General features: G+C 45.1%; 1 long non-coding RNA gene across 2 annotated transcripts; it reads right to left on the bottom strand.

The window, feature by feature from the left end:
- Positions 1-1,363: 1,363 nt before the first annotated feature.
- LOC149972613 (uncharacterized) lies at positions 1,364-19,166 on the bottom strand. 2 transcript variants are annotated; one of them, XR_016491153.1, is made up of 2 exons: positions 18,745-19,166; positions 1,364-2,006 (listed from the first exon to the last, which is right to left on the bottom strand). It is a non-coding gene; the product is annotated as an uncharacterized LOC149972613 (long non-coding RNA). The 2 variants fall into 2 exon arrangements; XR_016491152.1 differs by lacking the exon at positions 1,364-2,006 and adding an exon at positions 13,699-15,617.
- Between the last annotated feature and the right edge of the window lie 3,691 nt (positions 19,167-22,857).

Raw genomic sequence — 22,857 nt, 5'->3', positions numbered from 1 at the left:
TGACATGTCTCCTATGTCTCCAGTCTCAGCCCTCACTCAGCTCTAGAGATGTAGCACAGTCCACAACAGATATCATAGTGATTATGTGGGAAACTCACCTCAACATGTTTATAATTGGATTGTATTCTTGGACAGTACCTACTGCCAAGGTGTTTTTTTTATGTGGAACTATTTTCAGTTCATGTTTTTTACTTCCTGAAACTGTAGAAACTGTTGCCCAAGCACAGACTCACAAAACCTTGTGGCATACTATCAGTTCAGTAGGCAGTTACTTTACAAATCCGCAGACAGTTTCCACTATCATGTAATACTGCATTCTGTTGATATTGGAATGTCTCATTCTTGATCAGGGGCTAAACCGAAGATTCAGACCGTCTGCTCCCTTCTCTTAAAATGGTAGTCATTTCAAGAATGTGTATTGATTGGATGTTTGAGGGTTACTCAAAGCCCTTAAATTGAATGTTAGTTATACTGACCAGTTAAATTATGAATCTCAACACACAAACACCGCTCTTGGCCTTTTCAGTGAGGTTTAGAAAACTTGTAATGTTTATTTCCCCAACTCTTAGATGAAAAGGAATGCAGGAAATGTCAACATCATATTGAAGATTACCCCTCACTTTTAGCGCTTTCTTTGATGACCAGTTGATACATTTCTTGGAAACAAGGACTTTAAGTGTTTTTTTAATTCAATGTTCAAGCAGGAAGTTCAGCTGTAGGAAATGTGTTACGGCACTAGTATTGTCAATTTTCTGACTGATTTCTGCAGGGCATAAATCTCAGAGATCAATTGGTAAACTCTGATTTACCACCCCAAAATATCCCTGCACAACATCAATTTGGATGGAAACTACACGGGTAATGGCTGCACTCAATGCAATGGCACTTACAAATGTAGATCCTTCAAACACCCCCACACAGGGAAACAGATCCCAGTCAAAGGTGTTATCACATGTTCCCCTAAGGCAGTTATTTATCTTATAACTTGTCCTTGTGGTAAAAATGATGTGGGTAAAACAAAGGGCAAATTAAAAGTACAAATCTCGGAGCATTGTAGCACCATTAGGTGCGAAAACCCGACTTACCCAGTTGCGGCCCACTTTTTGGAAGCGAACCACTCGATTTAATCCCTATGTAATATTGGCATTGAATATGTCACCCTCCCTAGGAGAGGGGGTGACCTCGACAATTTATTGTTAAAACAAGAGGCTGCCTGGATCTTTAATTGAAAGACCCTTGCTCCCTTCGGTCTCAACGTAGACTTTGATCTGACACCATTCTTGTGATTATTGTGATTTTGCTATTGTAAATTGTCAGCGATTAGGTGCAGAGTTATAGCGGAGTCAGGCGCAGGACACAGGTATTGAGTAACATAACCGAGTTTACTCAAAATATCAAGCAAAATTCCAAATAGGAACATACAAAAAACACTAGCACAAAACACAACCACTAACAACATAAACAATCACTGACAGAACAGAAATGTATGCCAGAGGGTTAAATAAGGAACGTGATATGTAATAGAAACCAGGTGTGTGTGTAATACAGACAAAACAAAACGAAACTGAAACATGGATCGATGGTGACTAGAAAGCCGATGACGTCGACCGCCGAACACCACCCGAACAAGGAGAAGGGCCGACTTCGGCGGAAGTCGTGACAGTACCCCCCCCCCCCCCCCCCTTGACGCACGGCTCCAGCAGCGCGCCGACACCGGCCTCTGGGACGACCCGGAGGACGGGATGCAGGGCGATCCGGGTGGAGACGGTGAAACTCCGGTAGCATTGAAGGATCTAGGATGTCCTCCACCAGCATCCCAGCATCCCAGCACCAGCAACCCAGCATCTCTCCTCCAGGCCGTACCCCTCCCACTCCACTAGGTACTGAAGGCCCCTTGCCCGACGCCTTGAGTCCATGATGGCTCGTACGGTATACGCCGGGACCCCCTCGATGTCCAGAGAGGTTCCCGCACCTCAGACTGCTGGAGTGGACCAGCCACCACCGGCCTGAGGAGAGACACATGGAACAAGGGGTTAATGTGATAATCAGGGGGGAGTTGTAACCTATAACAAACCTTGTTCAGTCTCCTCAGGACTTTAAATGGCCCCACAAATTGCGGACCCAGCTTCCGGCAGGGCAGGTGAAGGGCCAGGTGAAGGGTCGAGAGCCAGACCCGATCCCCCGGTGCATACACTGGGGCCTCACTGCGGTAGCGGTCAGCACTCGCCTTTTGCCTCCTGACGGCCCTTTGTAGCCGCACATGGGCAGCGTTCCATGTCTCCTCTGAGTGCCGAAACCATTCATCCACCGCAGGAGCCTCGATCTGGCTCTGATGCCATGGTGCCAGGACCGGCTGATAACCTAGCACACACTGAAATGGTGATAGGTTGGTAGAGGAGTGGCGGAGGGAGTTTTGGGCCATCTCCGCCCAGGGGATGTAAACCCCCCACTCCCCCGGCCGGTCCTGGCAATAGGACCGCAGAAACCTACCCACATCCTGGTTGACTCTTTCCACCTGCCCGTTACTCTCGGGGTGGAAACCTGAGGAAAGACTGACCGAGACCCCCAGACGTTCCATAAACACCCTCCAGACTAGACGTGAATTGGGGACCCCGATCAAAAACGATATCCTCAGGCACCCCGTAGTGCCGGAATACGTGGGTGAACAGGGCCTCCGCAGTTTGTAGAGCTGTAGGGAGACCGGGCAAAGGAAGAAGGCGGCAGGACTTAGAAAACCGATCCACAACGACCAGGATCGTGGTGTTACCCCGCGACAGGGGAAGATCCGTCACGAAATCCACCGATAGGTGTGACCACGGTCGTTGTGGAACAGGAAGGGGTTGTAATTTCCCTCTGGGCAAGTGTATCGGTGCCTTGCACTGTGCGCATACCGAACAGGAGGAAACATAAACCCTAAAGTGGGCCACCAGTACTTCCCAGCAAGGCAGCGCACCGTCCGACCGATGCCAGGATGACCAGAGGAGTAACATAACTGAGTTTACTCAAAATATCAAGCAAAATTCCAAATGGGAACATACAAAAAACACTAGCACAAAACACAACAATTAACGACATAAACAATCACAGACAGGAACAGGAATGTATGCCAGAGGGTTAAATAAGGAACGTGATATGTAATAGAAACCAGGTGTGTGTGCAATACAGACAAAACAAAACTAAACTGAAACATGGATCGATGGTGACTAGAAAGCCTGTGATGTCTACCGCTGAACACCACCCGAACAAGAAGAAGGGCCGACTTAGGAGGAAGTCGTGACAGTAAATGTTTGTAGGTTTATGTAGCCAAATTGTATCTATGATCGTATGCTATCCATATGTTTTTTATGTTCTTATAATATCTGAGAAGTAACCAATGATACCAGGCCACACCAGGCCATGATTACAGACACCTGTGTGTGTCCTTTGACACTTTATAAACTAGTGACCCGCAGTGTTTGTCATTCTACCCTGATGAAGACAGCTTGTCTGATGAAACGTTGGTTGTTAGGTTACTAAATTATTGCATCTCAGCTCCTATAGAGTGTGCAATTCTCCTTTTCTTTTTCAAGTGTTCTACTCCGCTAGCAAGCACCTCACCTAGGTGTGCGTTTCTTTTTCCTCCATATTAAAAGATATAGAGCCCACATATCTCATTTTTTAAACAACTGCAAGCATTGAGAGCTCTTTGGACTGAACCATATTTAACCCTTGACAGCCACAGGTTGAGAGCTCTTTGGACTGAACCATAGATAACCCTTATGTGGCAGAACATCCGCCAGTGTCTGAGTCTCAGACTGACATTCACAAGTGGCACCGAGACCTAACCCAATATGATATGAAGTACATATATGAAGTACAGAACCCACAAATCTTTAGAATATGGTCGAGAGGGAGATTGTATGGTCGAGAAGGAGATTTATGAAGTACAGAACCCAATCATCGTTAGAATACTGTATATACTAGACGGTGTCAGAGAAAGGCCCAAAAATATTTTCTGTATTGTACTGCACTGTCCTCTACTGTGCTCTGCTGTGCTATATTGTACTGCATTGTCCTCTACCATACTCTGCTGTGCTGTATTGTACTGCATTGTCCTCTACCATACTCTGCTGTGCTGTATTGTACTGCACTGTCCTTCACTATACTCTGCTGTGCTGTATTGTACTGCACGGTCCTCTGTGCTCTGCTGTGCTGTATTGTACTGCACTGTCCTCTACCGTACTCTGCTGTGCTGTATTGTACTACACTGTCCCCTACTGTGCTCTGCTGTGCTGTATTGTACTGCACGGTCCTCTGTGCTCTGCTGTGCTGTATTGTACTGCACTGTCCCCTACCTTACTCTGCTGTGCTGTATTGTACTGCATTGTACTCTACCATACTCTGCTGTGCTGTATTGTACTGCATTGTCCTCTACCATACTCTACTGTGCTGTATTGTACTGCACTGTCCTCTACCATACTCTGCTGTGCTGTACTGCATTGTCCTCTACCATACTCTGCTGTGCTGTATTGTACTGCCCTCTACTGTACTCTGCTGTGCTGTATTGTACTGCACTGTCCTCTACCATACTCTGCTGTGCTGTATTGTACTGCACTGTCCTCTACCATACTCTGCTGTGCTGTATTGTACTGCACTGCCCTCTACCATACTCTGCTGTGCTGTATTGTACTTTCCTCTACTATACTCTGCTTTGCTGTATTGTACTGCACTGTCCTCTACCATACTCTGCTGTGCTGTATTGTACTGCACTGTCCTCTACTGTGCTCTGCTGTGCTGTATTGTACTGCACTGTCCTCTACCATACTCTGCTGTGCTGTATTGTACTGCACTGTCCTCTACCATACTCTGCTGTGCTGTATTGTACTGCACTGTTCCCTACCATACCCTGCTGTGCTGTATTGTATTGTACTGCACTGTCCTCTACCATACTCTGCTGTGCTGTATTGTACTGCACTGTCCTCTACTGTGCTCTGCTGTGCTGTATTGTATTGTACTGCCCTCTACTGTGCTCTGCTGTGCTGTATTGTACTGCACTGTCCTCTACCATACTCTGCTGTGCTGTATTGTACTGCACTGTTCCCTACCATACCCTGCTGTGCTGTATTGTATTGTACTGCATTGTACTCTACCATACTCTACTGTGCTGTATTGTACTGCACTGTCCTCTACTATACTCTGCTGTGCTGTATTGTACTGCACGGTCCTCTGTGCTCTGCTGTGCTGTATTGTACTGCACTGTCCTCTACTGTGCTCTGCTGTGCTGTATTGTACTGCACTGTCATCTACTGTGCTCTGCTGTGCTGTATTGTACTGCACTGTCCTCTACCGTACTCTGCTGTGCTGTATTGTACTCCACTGTCCCCTACTGTGCTCTGCTGTGCTGTATTGTACTGCACGGTCCTCTGTGCTCTGCTGTGCTGTATTGTACTGCACTGTCCCCTACCATACTCTGCTGTGCTATATTGTACTACACTGTACTCTACCATACTATGCTGTGCTGTATTGTACTGCATTGTACTCTACCATACTCTGCTGTGCTGTATTGTACTGCATTGTCCTCTACCATACTCTGCTGTGCTGTATTGTACTGCACTGTCCTCTACTATACTCTGCTGTGCTGTATTGTACTGCACTGTCCTCTACTATACTCTGCTGTATTGTACTGCACTGTCCCCTACCATACTCTGCTGTGCTGTATTGTACTGCCCTCTACTGTACTCTGCTGTGCTGTATTGTACTGCACTGTCCTCTACCATACTCTGCTGTGCTGTATTGTACTGCCCTCTACCATACTCTGCTGTGCTGTATTGTACTTTCCTCTACTATACTCTGCTTTGCTGGATTGTACTGCACTGTCCTCTACTGTGCTGTATTGTACTGCACTGTCCTCACCCATACTCTGCTGTGCTGTATTGTACTGCACTGTCCTCTACTGTGCTCTGCTGTGCTGTATTGTACTGCACTGTCCTCTACTGTGCTCTGCTGTGCTGTATTGTACTGCACTGTTCCCTACCATACTGTGCTGTGCTGTATTGTATTGTACTGCATTGTACTCTACCATACTCTGATGTGCTGTATTGTTCTGCACTGTCCTCTACCATACTCTGCTTTGCTGTATTGTACTGCACTGTCCTCTACTGTGCTCTGCTGTGCTGTATTGTACTGCACTGTCCTCTGCTGTGCTGTATTGTACTGCACTGTCCCCTACTGTGCTCTGCTGTGCTGTATTGTACTGCACTGTCCTCTACTGTGCTCTGCTGTGCTGTATTGTACTGCACTGTCCTCTACTGTGCTCTGCTGTGCTGTATTGTACTGCACTGTCCCCTACCATACTCTGCTGTGCTGTATTGTACTGCACTGTCCTCTGTGCTCTGCTGTGCTGTATTGTACTGCATTGTACTCTGTGCTCTGCTGTGCTGTATTGTACTGCACTGTCCTCTACTGTGCTCTGCTGTGCTGTATTGTACTGCACTGTCCTCTACTGTGCTCTGCTGTGCTGTATTGTACTGCACTGTCCTCTACTGTGCTCTGCTGTGCTGTATTGTACTGCACTGTCCCCTACCATACTCTGCTGTGCTGTATTGTACTGCACTGTCCTCTGTGCTCTGCTGTGCTGTATTGTACTGCACTGTCCTCTGTGCTCTGCTGTGCTGTATTGTACTGCATTGTACTCTGCTGTGCTATATTGTACTGCATTGTACTCTACCATACTCTGCTGTGCTGTATTGTACTGCATTGTACTCTGCTGTGCTATATTGTACTGCACTGTACTCTACCATACTCTGCTGTGCTGTATTGTACTCTACCATACTCTGCTCTGCTGTATTGTACTGCATTGTACTCTGCTGTGCTATATTGTACTGCACTGTACTCTACCATACTCTGCTGTGCTGTATTGTACTGCATTGTACTCTACCATACTCTGCTGTGCTGTATTGTACTGCATTGTACTCTAACATACTCTGCTGTGCTGTATTGTACTGCATTGTCCTCTACCATACTCTGCTGTGCTGTTTTGTACTGCATTGTACTCTGCTGTGCTCTGCTGTATTGTGCTGCTCTGTTCTCTGCTGTGCTGCACTGATGTAAAACATAAGGTAAAACATAAGGAGCATGACTTTCATAGGCATAATTATGCGTTTCTTTGTAGTACTAATCAGGGAGCCATGATGGAATTGCGTTACCATAATTCTGTTCCCGGGTGTAATTCCACGTCACTTACTGTAGTTCAATAACCACGTTTCATGTCATAGCTGACACTCCATTCTTTCTGCAGACATCTATGAATCTTCATTAGGATAAGATATTCAACAGAATTTGGAAAACGTGGTTGCATAAAAACCTGTGTCACGGTGCGTGAATGAGGACCCAAAAGCGAATTAACGTAAACAGAACTTCTTTAATAACAAAACATAGGTAGGCTCAGATGGACCGGCAGATTCCGACAGGACAGGACAAGGTTGCAGCAAACATGACGATAGTCTGGTTCAGGCATGAAAAACACAAACAAGAATCCGACAAAGACAGGAACAAAAACAGAGAGAGATATAGAGGACTAATCAGAGGGAAAAAGGGAACAGGTGGGAAAAGGGGTGACGAGGTAGTTAGGAGGAGACAAGGAACAGCTGGGGGAAAGAGGGGGAGAAAAGGTAACCTAATAACGACCAGCAGAGGGAGACAGGGTGAAGGGAAAGGACAGAAACAAGACACAACATGACAATACATGACAGTACCCCCCCACTCACCGAGCGCCTCCTGGCGCACTCGAGGAGGAAACCTGGCGGCAACGGAGGAAATCATCGATCAGCGCACGGTCCAGCACGTCCCGAGAGGGAACCCAACTCCTCTCCTCAGGACCGTACCCCTCCCAATCTACTAGGTACTGATGACCACGGCCCCGAGGACGCATGTCCAAAATCCTACGGACCCTGTAGATGGGTGCGCCCTCGACAAGGATGGGGGGGGGGAAGACGAGCGGGGGCGCGAAGAACGGGCTTGACACAGGAGACATGGAAGACCGGGTGGACGCGACGAAGATATCGCGGAAGAAGAAGTCGCACTGCGACAGGATTAATGATCCGAGAAATACGGAACGGACCAATGAACCGCGGGGTCAACTTGCGAGAAGCGGTCTTAAGGGGAAGGTTCTGAGTGGAGAGCCAAACTCTCTGACCGCGACAATATCTAGGACTCTTACTTCTACGCTTATTAGCAGCTCTCACAGTCTGCGCCCTATAACGGCAAAGTGCAGACCTGACCCTCTTCCAGGTGCGCTCGCAACGTTGGACAAAAGCCTGAGCGGAGGGGACGCTGGACTCGGCGAACTGAGATGAGAACAGCGGAGGCTGGTACCCGAGGCTACTCTGAAAAGGAGATAGCCCGGTCGCAGACGAAGGAAGCGAGTTGTGGGCGTATTCTGCCCAGGGGAGCTGTTCTGACCAAGACGCAGGGTTGCGAAAAGAAAGACTGCGTAAGATGCGACCAATAGTCTGATTGGCCCGTTCTGCTTGACCGTTAGACTGGGGGTGAAAGCCGGAAGAGAGACTGACGGAAGCCCCAATCAAACGGCAAAACTCCCTCCAAAATTGAGACGTGAATTGCGGACCTCTGTCCGAAACGACGTCTGACGGAAGGCCATGAATTCTGAAAACATTCTCGATGATGATTTGTGCCGTCTCTTTAGCAGAAGGAAGCTTAGCAAGGGGAATAAAATGAGCCGCCTTAGAGAACCTGTCGACAACCGTAAGAATAACAGTCTTCCCCGCTGACGAAGGCAGTCCGGTGACAAAATCTAAGGCGATGTGAGACCACGGTCGAGAGGGAATGGGAAGCGGCCTGAGACGGCCGGCAGGAGGGGAGTTACCGGACTTAGTCTGCGCGCAGACCGAACAAGCAGCCACGAAACGACGCGTGTCATGCTCCCGGGTGGGCCACCAAAAACGCTGGCGAATGGAAGCAAGCGTACCCCGAACGCCAGGGTGGCCGGCTAACTTGGCAGAGTGAACCCACTGAAGAACGGCCAGACGAGTAGGAACGGGAACGAAAAGAAGGTTCCTAGGACAAGCGCGCGGCGACGGAGTGTGAGTGAGTGCTTGCTTTACCTGCCTCTCAATTCCCCAGACAGTCAACCCGACAACACGCCCCTCAGGGAGAATCCCCTCGGGGTCAGTGGAGGCTACTGAAGAACTGAAGAGACGAGATAAAGCATCAGGCTTGGTGTTCTTAGAGCCCGGACGATAAGAAATCACGAACTCGAAACGAGCGAAAAACAGCGCCCAGCGCGCCTGACGCGCATTAAGTCGTTTGGCAGAACGGATGTACTCAAGGTTCCTATGGTCAGTCCAAACGACAAAAGGAACGGTCGCCCCCTCCAACCACTGTCGCCATTCGCCTAGGGCTAAGCGGATGGCGAGCAGTTCGCGGTTTCCCACATCATAGTTACGTTCCGACGGCGACAGGCGATGAGAAAAATACGCGCATGGGTGGACCTTGTCGTCAGAGAGGGAGCGCTGAGAAAGAATGGCTCCCACGCCCACCTCTGACGCGTCAACCTCGACAACGAACTGTCTAGAGACGTCAGGTGTAACAAGGATAGGAGCGGATGTAAAACGATTCTTGAGGAGATCAAAAGCTCCCTGGGCGGAAACGGACCACTTAAAGCACGTCTTGACAGAAGTAAGGGCTGTGAGAGGAGCTGCCACCTGACCGAAATTACGGATGAAACGACGATAGAAGTTCGCGAAGCCGAGAAAGCGCTGCAGCTCGACGCGTGACTTAGGGACGGGCCAATCAATGACAGCTTGGACCTTAGCGGGATCCATCTTAATGCCTTCAGCGGAAATAACAGAACCAAGAAATGTGACGGAGGAGGCATGAAAAGTGCACTTCTCAGCCTTCACAAAAAGACAATTCTCTAAGAGGCGCTGGAGGACACGTCGAACGTGCTGAACATGAATCTGGAGTGACGGTGAAAAAATCAGGATATCGTCAAGGTAAACGAAAACAAAGATGTTCAGCATGTCTCTCAGGACATCATTGACTAATGCCTGAAAGACAGCTGGAGCGTTAGCGAGGCCGAAAGGAAGAACCCGGTATTCAAAGTGCCCTAACGGAGTGTTAAACGCCGTCTTCCACTCGTCCCCCTCCCTGATGCGCACGAGATGGTAAGCGTTACGAAGGTCCAACTTAGTGAAAAACCTGGCTCCCTGCAGGATCTCGAAGGCTGAAGACATAAGAGGAAGCGGATAACGATTCTTCACTGTTATGTCATTCAGCCCTCGATAATCTATGCAGGGGCGCAGAGACCCGTCCTTCTTCTTGACCAAAAAAAACCCCGCTCCGGCGGGAGAGGAGGAGGGGACTATGGTACCGGCGTCAAGAGCTACAGACAAATAATCTTCGAGAGCCTTACGTTCGGGTGCCGACAGAGAGTATAGTCTACCCCGGGGGGGAGTGGTTCCCGGAAGGAGATCAATACTACAATCATACGACCGGTGTGGAGGAAGAGAGGTGGCCCTGGACCGACTGAACACCGTGCGCAGATCGTGATATTCCTCCGGCACCCCTGTCAAATCACCAGGCTCCTCCTGTGAAGAAGAGACAGAGGAAACAGGAGGGATAGCAGACATTAAACATTTCACATGACAAGAGACGTTCCAGGAGAGGATAGAATTACTAGACCAATTAATAGAAGGATTATGACAAACTAGCCAGGGATGGCCCAAAACAACAGGTGTAAAAGGTGAACGAAAAATTTAAAAAGAAATGGTTTCGCTATGATTACCAGAGACAGTGAGGGTTAAAGGTAGCGTCTCACGCTGAATCCTGGGGAGAGGACTACCATCCAAAGCGAACAAGGCCGTGGGCTCCCTTAACTGTCTGAGAGGAATGTTATGTTCCCGAGCCCAGGTCTCGTCCATAAAACAGCCCTCCGCCCCAGAGTCTATTAAGGCACTGCAGGAAGCTGACGAACCGGTCCAGCGTAGATGGACCGACAAGGTAGTGCAGGATCTTGAAGGAGAGACAGGAGTAGTAGCGCTCACCAGTAGCCCTCCGCTTACTGATGAGCTCTTGGCTTTTACTGGACATGAAGTGACAAAATGACCAGCGGAACCGCAATAGAGACAGAGGCGGTTGGTGATTCTCCGTTCCCTCTCCTTAGTCGAGATGCGGATACCTTCCAGCTGCATAGGCTCAGCACCCGAGCCGGCAGAGGAAGATGGTAGTGATGCGGAGAGGGGGGCAACGGAGAACGTGAGCTCCTTTCCACAAGCTCGGTGACGAAGATCAACCCGTCGCTCTATGCGAATAGCGAGTTCAATCAAGGAATCCACGCTGGAAGGAACCTCCCGGGAGAGAATCTCATCCTTTACCTCCGCGCGGAGACCCTCCAGAAAACGAGCGAGCAAAGCCGGCTCGTTCCAGTCACTGGAGGCAGCAAGAGTGCGAAACTCAATAGAGTAGTCTGTTATGGATCGATTACCTTGACATAGGGAAGACAGGACCCTGGAAGCTTCCTCCCCAAAAACAGAACGATCAAAAACCCGTATCATCTCCTCCTTAAAGTCCTGATACTGGTTAGTACACTCAGCCCTTGCCTCCCAGATTGCCGTGCCCCACTCACGAGCCCGTCCAGTAAGGAGAGATATGACGTAGGCGATACGAGCTGTGCTCCTGGAGTAAGTGTTGGGCTGGAGAGAAAACACAATATCACACTGGGTGAGGAACGAGCGGCATTCAGTGGGCTTCCCAGAGTAACACGGCGGGTTATTGATTCTGGGCTCCGGAGATTCGAAAGCCCTGGAAGTGGCCGGTGGATCGAGGCGGAGATGGTGAACCTGTTCTGTGAGGTTGGAGACTTGGGCGGCCAGGGTCTCAACGGCATGTCGAGCAGCAGACACTTCCTGCTCGTGTCTGCCTAGCATCGCTCCCTGGATCTCGACGGCAGAGTGGAGAGGATCCGAAGTCGCTGGGTCCATTCTTGGTCGGATTCTTCTGTCACGGTGCGTGAATGAGGACCCAAAAGCGAATTAACGTAAACAGAACTTCTTTAATAACAAAACATAGGTAGGCTCAGATGGACCGGCAGATTCCGACAGGACAGGACAAGGTTGCAGCAAACATGACGATAGTCTGGTTCAGGCATGAAAAACACAAACAAGAATCCGACAAAGACAGGAACAAAAACAGAGAGAGATATAGAGGACTAATCAGAGGGAAAAAGGGAACAGGTGGGAAAAGGGGTGACGAGGTAGTTAGGAGGAGACAAGGAACAGCTGGGGGAAAGAGGGGGAGAAAAGGTAACCTAATAACGACCAGCAGAGGGAGACAGGGTGAAGGGAAAGGACAGAAACAAGACACAACATGACAATACATGACAACCTGAGATTTTACCGTAATTCCGTTACCTAAATTTGCAACTGCACAGTTCTTCCACTAAATTTGTTTTTGTGAAATGTTCGCAAAGTAGTCCTTGTGTGTAAGTAGACTTGTATGGTTTGTTATATTTTGAAATCAATGGGATTTTTTTGGCATACATTTCAAAGTTTTAAAAAAAAGTCCAAGTGTAATTCTGTTAACATGTAATTGCCCATGTGCAACCTGATCAAAACCCATATCTACTCTGACATAGTAATCCACATCACTTTCATCATTCTTTGCGTTTCTCTGCCAATTAGCATTCTGTTAGCCCATTCTGTTAGCCCATTCTGTTAGGCCATTCTGTCAGCCCATTCCGTCAGCCCATTCTGTTCAGCTCTTTAATAAAGACAGGTTAAATTGAGGCCCAGTCCGCCTTTATCTTAAAAATAAAGCTGAACAATTAAAACCCATGTCTCTTTGCACAGCTTTTGATCCTTCACAAAGCTTCCACTTGCTGCTTTTGGGGATGTAATGTGAAGCGCCCTGGTGGAACTCAAGTGAGGCAGTAAGAGGCATGGGACGGCTCCCTTGTTTTTGTTCAATCAGGGGCATTGTTTAAACTATCAGTATGATTTATTTGTCTACATTGACCTACAGACACTGCTTAATTATCCTGGCATAATCTCAGGGAGCGCCTCCTGACACTTGCAGAAAGACCAGCCACTTGGGCTCTGTGGACCAACTGTTGACCTGATGGTCAGCCTAACAGACAGGGGTTATAGGTCCGCACTGACCACTCCACCACTGTTTCTCTGTGTTGGCCAGACCCAAAGCCCATGTAGTCAGGCCCTTATGGCTTCTGGGTCAATTATTCTCACCCCCCCCTAATGAGGTGTTAAAATTGGACTACGGACAGGACAACTCCCATTAACATCAAGTGATGGCACTTAACCAGTCAGTCCGGCCATCAGTGATAAATCATTGAGCAAATGTTTCTCTTTCTTTAGAAAACAGTGATGTTGGAGTTTCTCTTTCTTTAGAAAACAGTGATGTTGGAGTGTCTCTTTCTTTAGAAAACAGTGATGTTGGAGTGTCTCTTTCTTTAGAAAACAGTGATGTTGGAGTTTCTCTTTCTTTAGAAAACAGTGATGTTGGAGTGTCTCTTTCTTTAGAAGTTCAGGTTTCATTATACGTGAGGGAAAGGAAAAGTTATTTTGCACTTTCAAATGTGAAATGTGAAAAAGAATATAGAATTGCTTGATGTGAATTAAGGCAAAGGTAATTACAAGGCGAAGTGATGAAAACAAACATTTAAAAAACACAGCTTGATACCAAACATTTAACATGCTTCGTCTTTGTTTATTCAATTGTGTTTTCTATATGCTTTGAAACCAGGGGATAAGATTTTTTACATTCATTTGATCAGTCAATGAAATTAAATGACAAGGTATGAGTCATTTTACCAAACAAAGTGCTGCCTTGTCATTGCAGAAAACTGAAAAGCAACTTGTACCCTGTCATCGCGGAGCAGCAGGTCGCCTGGTGGTTAGGAGCGTTGGGCCGAAAAGTTCAAATCTGTCATTCTGCCCTTAAGCAAGGCAATTAACCCTTATTGCTCCAAGGTCGCCGTCAGTAATGGTTGATCCCCTGGCTGTGACCCCACTCTCCGAGGGTGTGTCAGGGGGAGTGAGATAAGCAAAAAAAAGCATTTCAATTTCACACCTGTACAGGTTTCCCAGAGTGAAAAAGAACTATATAAGCACTTCCTAATTATTATTAGATGTTTTTTTTTTCTTGATAGAATATGATAACATTATCAAAACAACATGAAATGTCTCTGATTAAATAAAAATATTAAACATTATCAGTACATTGTCTTCAAGGGTTTGACATTGCAGCTACAGTATAACTTTGATCCCTCCTTGACAGTTCTCAACTACAGTAGTTTTCTTTCTCGTGATCTATTATCAGACAACACATGATCAAGGGAAATCAATAAGACAGTATATGATCAAGGGAAATCAATAAGACAGTATATGATCAAGGGAAATCAATAAGACAGTATATGATCAAGGGAAATTATGAAAACAGCATATGATCAAGGGAAATCAATAAGACAGCATATGATCAAAGGAAATCAATAAGACAACATATGATCAAGGGAAATCAATAAGACAGTATATGATCAAGGGAAATCAATAAGACAACATATGATCAAGGGAAATCAATAAGACAGTATATGATCAAGGGAAATCAATAAGACAGTATATGATCAAGGGAAATTATGAAAACAGCTTATGATCAAGGGAAATCAATAAGACAGCATATGATCAAGGGAAATCAATAAGACAGCATATGATCAAGGGAAATTATGAAAACAGCATATGATCAAGGGAAATCAATAAGACAGTATATGATCAAGGGAAATCAATAAGACAGCATATGATCAAGGGAAATTATGAAAACAGCATATGATCAAGGGAAATCAATAAGGCAACATATGATCAAGGGAAATCAATAAGACAGTATATGATCAAGGGAAATTATGAAAACAGCATATGATCAAGGGAAATCAATAAGACAGCATATGATCAAGGGAAATCAATAAGACAGTATATTATCAAGGGAAATTATGAAAACAGCATATGATCAAGGGAAATCAATAAGACAGCATATGATCAAGGGAAATCAATAAGACAGTATATTATCAAGGGAAATTCTGAAAACAGCATATGATCAAGGGAAATCAATAAGACAGCATATGATCAAGGGAAATCAATAAGACAGCATATGATCAAGTGAAATCAATAAGACAGCATATGATCAAGGGAAATCAATAAAATAGCATATGATCAAGGGAAATCAATAAGGCCCCTTATGTGCAAAGACAAACAAAGTTCCCTTAAAGTCGTTGCCTCATATGTTTGACTGATGTTGGGGGTGCCTGATAAAAGTGAGGTAGCCTGATTCTTCTGGAGTGAACAAAAGCCAGTCTCTGCGGGCCCCAGCCAGGCTCCCCACTGACTCCAGTTACCTGGGAGCCTGCAGCCTAGGGTCTGAGTTATGCTCCCCACACAAAGAGCATGACAGCAGAAGTGTGGAGAGAGTGAAGAGGTGCCCCACTGGCCCTGCCTCTACGCCTCTTCTCTGGCTTTCTCTTTCAGCCCCGTCCGCGCCATAGAGCCTGCTCCTTTCTCGTGCCGCCAATGGGGCCTGCCAGCAGCATTGCCTGAGGGGCTAATGAAAGCCTAGCTCTACTGCAAACACAACATCATCTGTGATTAAAATTGAGGGGAGTTATTTTAAAACAGACTGTTAAACAAATCCTAAAATATTCATAGTGCTGATAGTGATGAAGTAATGCAGGTTGAATTTCACATTGATTTGTAACCAAAACATAAGGAATCAATAATAATATACTGAAAGTAAAATGACTCAATGCTTATACCAAATCAAATCAGATTTGTTTGGTTCCATACGCATATTTAGCAGATGTTATTGCGGGTGTAGTGAAATGCTTGTGTTCCTAGATCGAACATTGAAGTAATATCTAACAATACAAAAAAATACACACAAATCTAAAAGTAAATGAATGGAATTAAGAAATATAGAAATAGTAGGATGAGCAATGTCGGTGTATGAAGTGTATCTACATACACTACCGGTCAAAAGTTTGGACACATCTACTCATTCAAGGGTTTTTCTTTTCTAAATTGCGGAATAACAGTGAAGACGTCAAAACTATGACAAAACACATACGGAATCATGTAGTAACCAAAAAATTGTTAAACAAATCAAAATATATTTCATATTTGAGATTTTTTAAAGGAGCCACCCTTTGCCTTGATGACAGCTTTGCACACTCTTTGCATTCGCTCAAACAGCTTCATGAGGTAGTCACCTAGAATGCATTTCAATTAACAGGTGTGCCTTGCTAAATGTTCATTTGTGGAATTTCTTTCCTTCTTAACTAGGGTAGGGTGCAGTATTTGGAATTTTGGATGAAAAGCATGCCTAAATTAAACTGCCTGCTACTCTGGCCCAGAAGATAGGATATGCATATAATTGGTAGATTTGGATAGAAAAAAATGAAAAGTTTCCAAAACAGTTAATAAAATAGTGCCTGTGAGTATAACAGAACTGATTTGGCGGGCAAAACTATGAGAAAAATCCATCCAGGAAGTAGGATTTTTTTTATTGTTGTAGTTTTCTATTCAATGTATCCATTGACTTAGGACTCAAATTGCAGTTCCTATGCCTTCCACTAGATGTCAACGGTCTTTAGAAATTGTTTCAAACTTGTATTCTGAAAAATTAGGGAGTAAGAGCAGTCTGAATGAGTTGACCCTGCAGTGTCACAGAGCTTATTAATGCGCGCGACCGAGCGAGTGCCTTTCTTGTTTACCTTTGATATTGAAGACGTTATTGTCCGGTTGAAATATTATTGATTCTGAGGCTTGAATATAAACATTGTGTGACATGTTTCTATGAACTTTACGGATACAATTTTGATTTTTTTTTGTCTGCCTGTTGTGACTGCGTTTGAGCCTGTGGATTACTGAAGAAAACGTGCAAATAAAACATAGGTTTTTGGATATAAAGAGAGACTTTATCGAACAAAACAAACATTTATCGAGTAAATGAATGTCTTCTGAGTGCAACCATATGAAGATCATCAAAGATAAGCGATTAATTTTCTCTATTTCTGACTTGTGTAACTCTTCTACTTGGCTGGTTACAGTTTGTAATGATTTGTCTGCTGGGCGATGTTCTCAAGAAATTGTAGGGTATGCTTTCACCGTAAAGCCTATTTGAAATCTGACACCGTGGTTGGATTCACAAGAAGTTAATCTTTAAACCTATGAAAAATACTTGTATGTTTTCAGAAGTTTTATAATGAGTATTTCTGTATTTGAATTTGGCGCTCTGCAATTTCACTGGATGTTGGCCAGATGGGACGCTAGCGTCCCACATACCCTAGTGAGGTTAATGCGTTTGAGCCAGTCAGTAGTGTTGTGACAAGGTAGTGGTGGTATACAGAAGATGTCCCTAAATCCATATTATGGCAAAAACAGCTCAAATAAGCAAAGAGAAATTACAGTCTATCATTACTTTAAGACATGAAGGTCAGTCAACACAGAACATTTCTAGATTTTCGAAAGTTTCTTCAAGTGCAATTGTAAAAGCCATCAAGCACTATGATGAAACTGTCTCTCATGAGGACCGCCACAGGAAAGGAAGATGCAGAGTTATGTCTGCTGCAGAGGGTAAGTTCATTAGAGTTAACTGCACCTCAGATTACAGCCCAAATAAAGGCTTCACAAAGTTCAAGTAACAGACACATCTCAATATCAACTGTTCAAAGGAGACTGCGTGAATCAGGGCTTCATGGTCAAATTGCTGCAAAGAAAGCACTACTAAAAGGACACCAATAAGAAGAAGAGACTTGCTTGGGCCAAGAAACACGAGCAATGGACATTAGACTGATGGAAATCTGTTCTTTGGTCTGATGAGTCCAAATTTTAGATTTTTGGATCCAACAACATTGTCATTTTGAGATGTAGAGAAGGTGAACGGATGATCTCCGAATGTGTGGTTCCCTCCGAGAACCATGGAGGAGGTGTGATGGTGTGGCGGTGCTTTGCTGGTGAGACCGTCTGTGATTTATTTAGAATTCAAGGCACTCTTAAAACCTGTTGGGGGAAGGCGTTCCCCTCAGGGAACTCCACCCCCCGTTCAGCTGAAAAGGTGGCACAGGGTAATCAAAAATATTCTTTAGAAATATTTAACTTCCACACTTTAACAAGTCCAATACCTCAAATGAAAGATAAACACCTTGTTCATCTGCCCATCATGTCAGATCTTTAAAATGTTTTACAGTGAAAACAAAACATATATTTATGTTAGACCACCACCAAACCAAAGAAAAAACGCAGCCATTTTTTCCAGCCAAAGACAAAATCACAAAAGCAGGATTAGAAATAAAATCAATCACTAACGTCTTGAAAATCTTCATCAGATGACAGTCATATGACACGTTACACAGTACATTTATGTTTTGTTCGATAATATGCATATTTATATCCACAAATCTTGGTTTACATTGACTGCCATGTTCAGAAATCCCTCCAAAATATCCGGAGGAATTATAGAAAGCTACGCCAGATAACAGAAATACTCATCATAAACTTTGACTAAAGATACATGTTCTACAGATAATTAAAGATACTGGTTCTTAATGCAATCGCTGTGTCAGATTTTTTTAAACGTTATGGAAAAAGCCTAACGTTGCAATAATCTGAGACGGCGCTCAGACGTAACAATATTTCTCCGCCATGTTGGAGTCAACAGAAATACAAAATTACAACATAAATATTCCCTTACCTTTGATGATCTTTCATCAGAATGTAGTGCAAGGAGTCCTAGTTCCACAATAAATCGTTGTTTTGTTCCATAATGTCCAATACTAGTGTCCAAGTAGCAGCATTTGCTATCACTTTCAGCTCACGTGCCCAAAAACTGACTTCTTGTCCAAGATAACTTGCATGAAAACTTCCAAACGATATATTCCAGGTCGAAAAAACTGGTCAAACTAAGTACAGAATCAATCTTCAGGATGTTATAATCATATATATATCCAATAACGTTCCAACTGGATCATTCGTTTTCATCTGGGGCTGATTGGAACAGCCGTAGCACTCACAGTCAAATGCGCCACAGCAAAATGGCATTCTCTTGCGACACTGACTAGTTTCCCTCCCATTAGGTCAAAGTACACAGCAAATGCTCCATTACACTTTCTACTGAATGAGGGCATCTAGTGGAAGGTAGGAAGTGTTTCCAGATCCATAACTTGTTGGGAAGGGAGGGGGCGATGACGTCAAAGTTGCCCCAACTTTCAGAGTTTCAAAACTTGTTTGGAAGATTGCCTGCCCTATGAGTTCTGTTATACTCACAGACATAATTCAAACAGTTTTAGAAACTTCAGAGTGTTTTCTATCGAATAGTAATAATAATATGCATATATTAGCAATCTAGGACAGAGTTTGATGCAGTTCACTATGGGCACGCAATTCATCCAAAGTGAAAATACTGCCCCCTATCCCAGCATGCTACCACAGCAATCTGCAGTGATACGCCATCCTATCTGGTTTGCGCTTAGTGGGACTATCATTTGTTTTTCAGGAAGACAATGACCCAAAACATACATCTAGGCTGTGTAAGGGCTATTTGACCAAGAAGAGTGATGGAGTGCTGCATCAGATGACCTGGCCTCCACAATCACCCGACCTGAACCGAATTGAGATGGTTTGGGATGAGTTGGACCGCAGAGTGAAGGGAAAGTAGCCAACAAGTGCTCAGCATATGTGGGAACTCCTTCAAGACTGTTGAAAAAGCATTCCTTATGAAGCGTGAGTGTGCAAAGCTGTCATCAAGGAAAAGGGTGGCTACTTTGAAGAATGTCAAATATACAGTATTTTGATTTGTTTAACACTTTTGGGATTACTAAATTATTTCATATGTGTTATTTCTTTGTTTTGATGTCTTCACTATTATTCTACATTGTAGAAAATAGTAAAAATAAAGAAAAACCCTGGAATGAGTAGGTGTGTCCAAACGTTTGACTGGTACTGTATATAAACTCAGCAAAAAAAGAAACGTCCTCTCACTGTCAACTGCGTTTATTTTCAGCAAACTTAACATGCGTAAATATTTGTATGAACATAAGATTCAACAACTGAGACATAAACTGAACAAGTTCCACAGACATGTGACTAACAGAAATGGAAAATATAAAAAATAACAGTATCTGGTGTGGCCACCAGCTGCATTAAGTACTGCAGTGCATCTCCTCCTCATGGACTGCACCAGATTTCCCGTTCTTGCTGTGAGATGTTACCCAACTCTTCCACCAAGGCACCTGCAAGTTCCCGGACAATTCTGGGGGGAATGGCCCTAGCCCTCACCCTCCGATCCAACAGGTCCCAGACATGCTCAATGGGATTGAAATCCGGGCTCGTCGCTGGTCATGGCAGAACAGTGACATTCCTGTCTTGCAGGAAATTACGCACAGATTGAGCAGTCTGGCTGGTGGCATTGTCATGCTGGAGGGTCATGTCAGGATGAGCCTGCAGGAAGGGTACCACATGAGGGAGGAGGATGTCTTCCCTGTAACACACAGTGTTGATTGATTGCAATGACAACAAGCTCAGTCTGATGATACTGTGACACACCGCCACAGACCATAACAGACCCTCCACCTCCAAATCGATCCCTCTCCAGAGTACAGGCCTCGGTGTAACGCTCACTCCTTCGACGATAAACGTGAATACGACCATCACCCATGGTGAGACAAAACTGCGACTCGTCTGTGAAGAGCACTTTTTGCCAGTCCTGTCTGATCCAGCAATGGTGGGTTTGTGCCTATAGGCGACGTTGTTGCCGGTAATGTCTGGTGAGGACCTGCCTTACAACAGGCCTACAAGCCCTCAGTCCAGCCTCACTCAGCCTATTGCAGACAGTCTGAGCACTGATGGAGGGATTGTGCGTTCCTGGTGTAACTCGGGCAGTTGTTGTTGCCATCCTGTACCTGTCCCGCAGGTGTGATGTTCGGATGTACCGATCCTGTGCAGGTGTTGTAACATGTGGTCTGCCACTGCGAGGACGATCAGCTGTCCGTCCTGTCTCCCTGTAGCGCTGTCTTAGGCGTCTCACAGTACAGACTTTGCAATGTATTGCCTGGCCACATCTGCAGTCCTCATGCGTCCTTACAGCATGCCTAAGGCACATTCACGCAGATGAGCAGGGACACTGGGCATCTTTCTTTTGATGTTTATCAGAGTCAGTAGAATGGCCTCCTTAGTGTCCTAAGGTTTCATAACTGTAACCTTAATTGCCTACCGTCTGTGAGCTGTTAGTGTCTTAATGACCGTTCCACAGGTGCATGTTCATTAATTGTTTGTGGTTTTATATATGTGTGATGGGATGTATAGACATTATGGATAGTATGTGAATAGAATATGTAGTATATCTGAACAATACGTAGGATAGAATAGTATATGTACAGCAATAATTGAATAGGATGGACTTGACTGGAATACAGTATATACATATGAAGTGGCTAAAATAGTATGAAACATTATTTTTAAAGCCTGATGCAAAATCGCTGCCTAATGACTCTACTCTTTCTCATAATATCTTATCACCCTCCCCCTCCATCTCCCTCCCTCCCTCCATCCTCCTCCCTCCATACCCCTCCCTCCCTCCCTCCCTCCCTCCCACAGCCACAAGTGTCCCGCTTGGCAGAAGCGCCACAGGGCTGAAGCGTCTCTCCGGGGTGAGGCAGCCCTCTACTTGGGGCCCCATTGTCACCCGGCCCACATCCCCTGGCTTTGGGAACAAAATCACCACAGTTTGCAAGTCTGTGTGTTTCACTCAGAGCCTGCAGATACCTTTGTCTCCAGCAGGCAGGGGAGCTGATAGGGAAGTTGGATTGTGTCATCCTAGGGCACCCCAAGTCTGCAGAGCAGCCACAGGGCTCCTGGGCCTCCCAGCTACCATATCCAACAGGACATTAAGAGCACTGGCCATTGGTTAAACAGAGACTGGGACCCAGTCCCTTTCCTGGTTTCATTGCTGTGGCAACAAACAGTAGAGAGTATGGATTTGTAAAGGCTAGAAGTACTTTCTAAAGGGATGTTCTTAAGCCCTCAAGTTCTCGCTGAACAAGTTTTTGGTTGGTTGCGGGATATTGTCCCATTGCATTAATAATGCAATAATGTCCACATCTAGATCCTCAACATACACTTGCTCATATTTCAGAGCAGGTGATTGTGTGACATCTATATTTTTTTTGTATTAATTGTGGATAAGTAATTGCACACTGGAAAATAATAACATTTGACAGTACAGGTTTGTACTGTTAGAAAATGGGGAGACACCATTGTCAACAATTGTTGTTATTGATATATAACGGCAATGACATCAAATATTTGGTCACATTTGCCACAATTTCTGATATGTTCACATATATTTGTTGATTTGTCAATAACATCATGGGAATACATATAAAAAGAAACTTAAGGTCACCATACAGCTAGGCCCTTTAAAAAGAGTGCTGTCTCAATGACACCAGAATACTTTCTCAAAGAGAAAGGCGACAGCCAGGGCAGGAGACGTAGTCAGGCAGTTAAAGCCTGACAGGATGAATTGTTTCTGCCTCGGTCTATTTCCCAGCCCCTGGTTGCCACGGTAAATGTCACAGTGACCATGGAATCAGTTCACAGCCCAGCAGGGAGGGTCAATGTAATGTTATGTGTGACATGATATTCAACAATTCCCGTCCATAGCAACAACACAAGAATGCTGCTGTGCAAAGAGCTCAACAAACATTTATGAAATGGCATTAATATCACAACATGTCCATGTCTTTGTGGAAGAAACCTTTTAATGAAGACGTGTCAGGATCAAAGGACTGCTGTTGGAGATGTTGGTGGG

The sequence above is a fragment of the Oncorhynchus mykiss genome, chromosome 23 (genome assembly GCF_057628025.1).
Source record: "Oncorhynchus mykiss isolate SJ-2025 chromosome 23, ASM5762802v1, whole genome shotgun sequence".
Taxonomy (NCBI): Eukaryota; Metazoa; Chordata; class Actinopteri; order Salmoniformes; family Salmonidae; genus Oncorhynchus; species Oncorhynchus mykiss.
The sequence above is the reverse complement of the archived record's forward strand: the minus strand, read 5'-3'. Positions and strand labels throughout refer to the sequence as shown.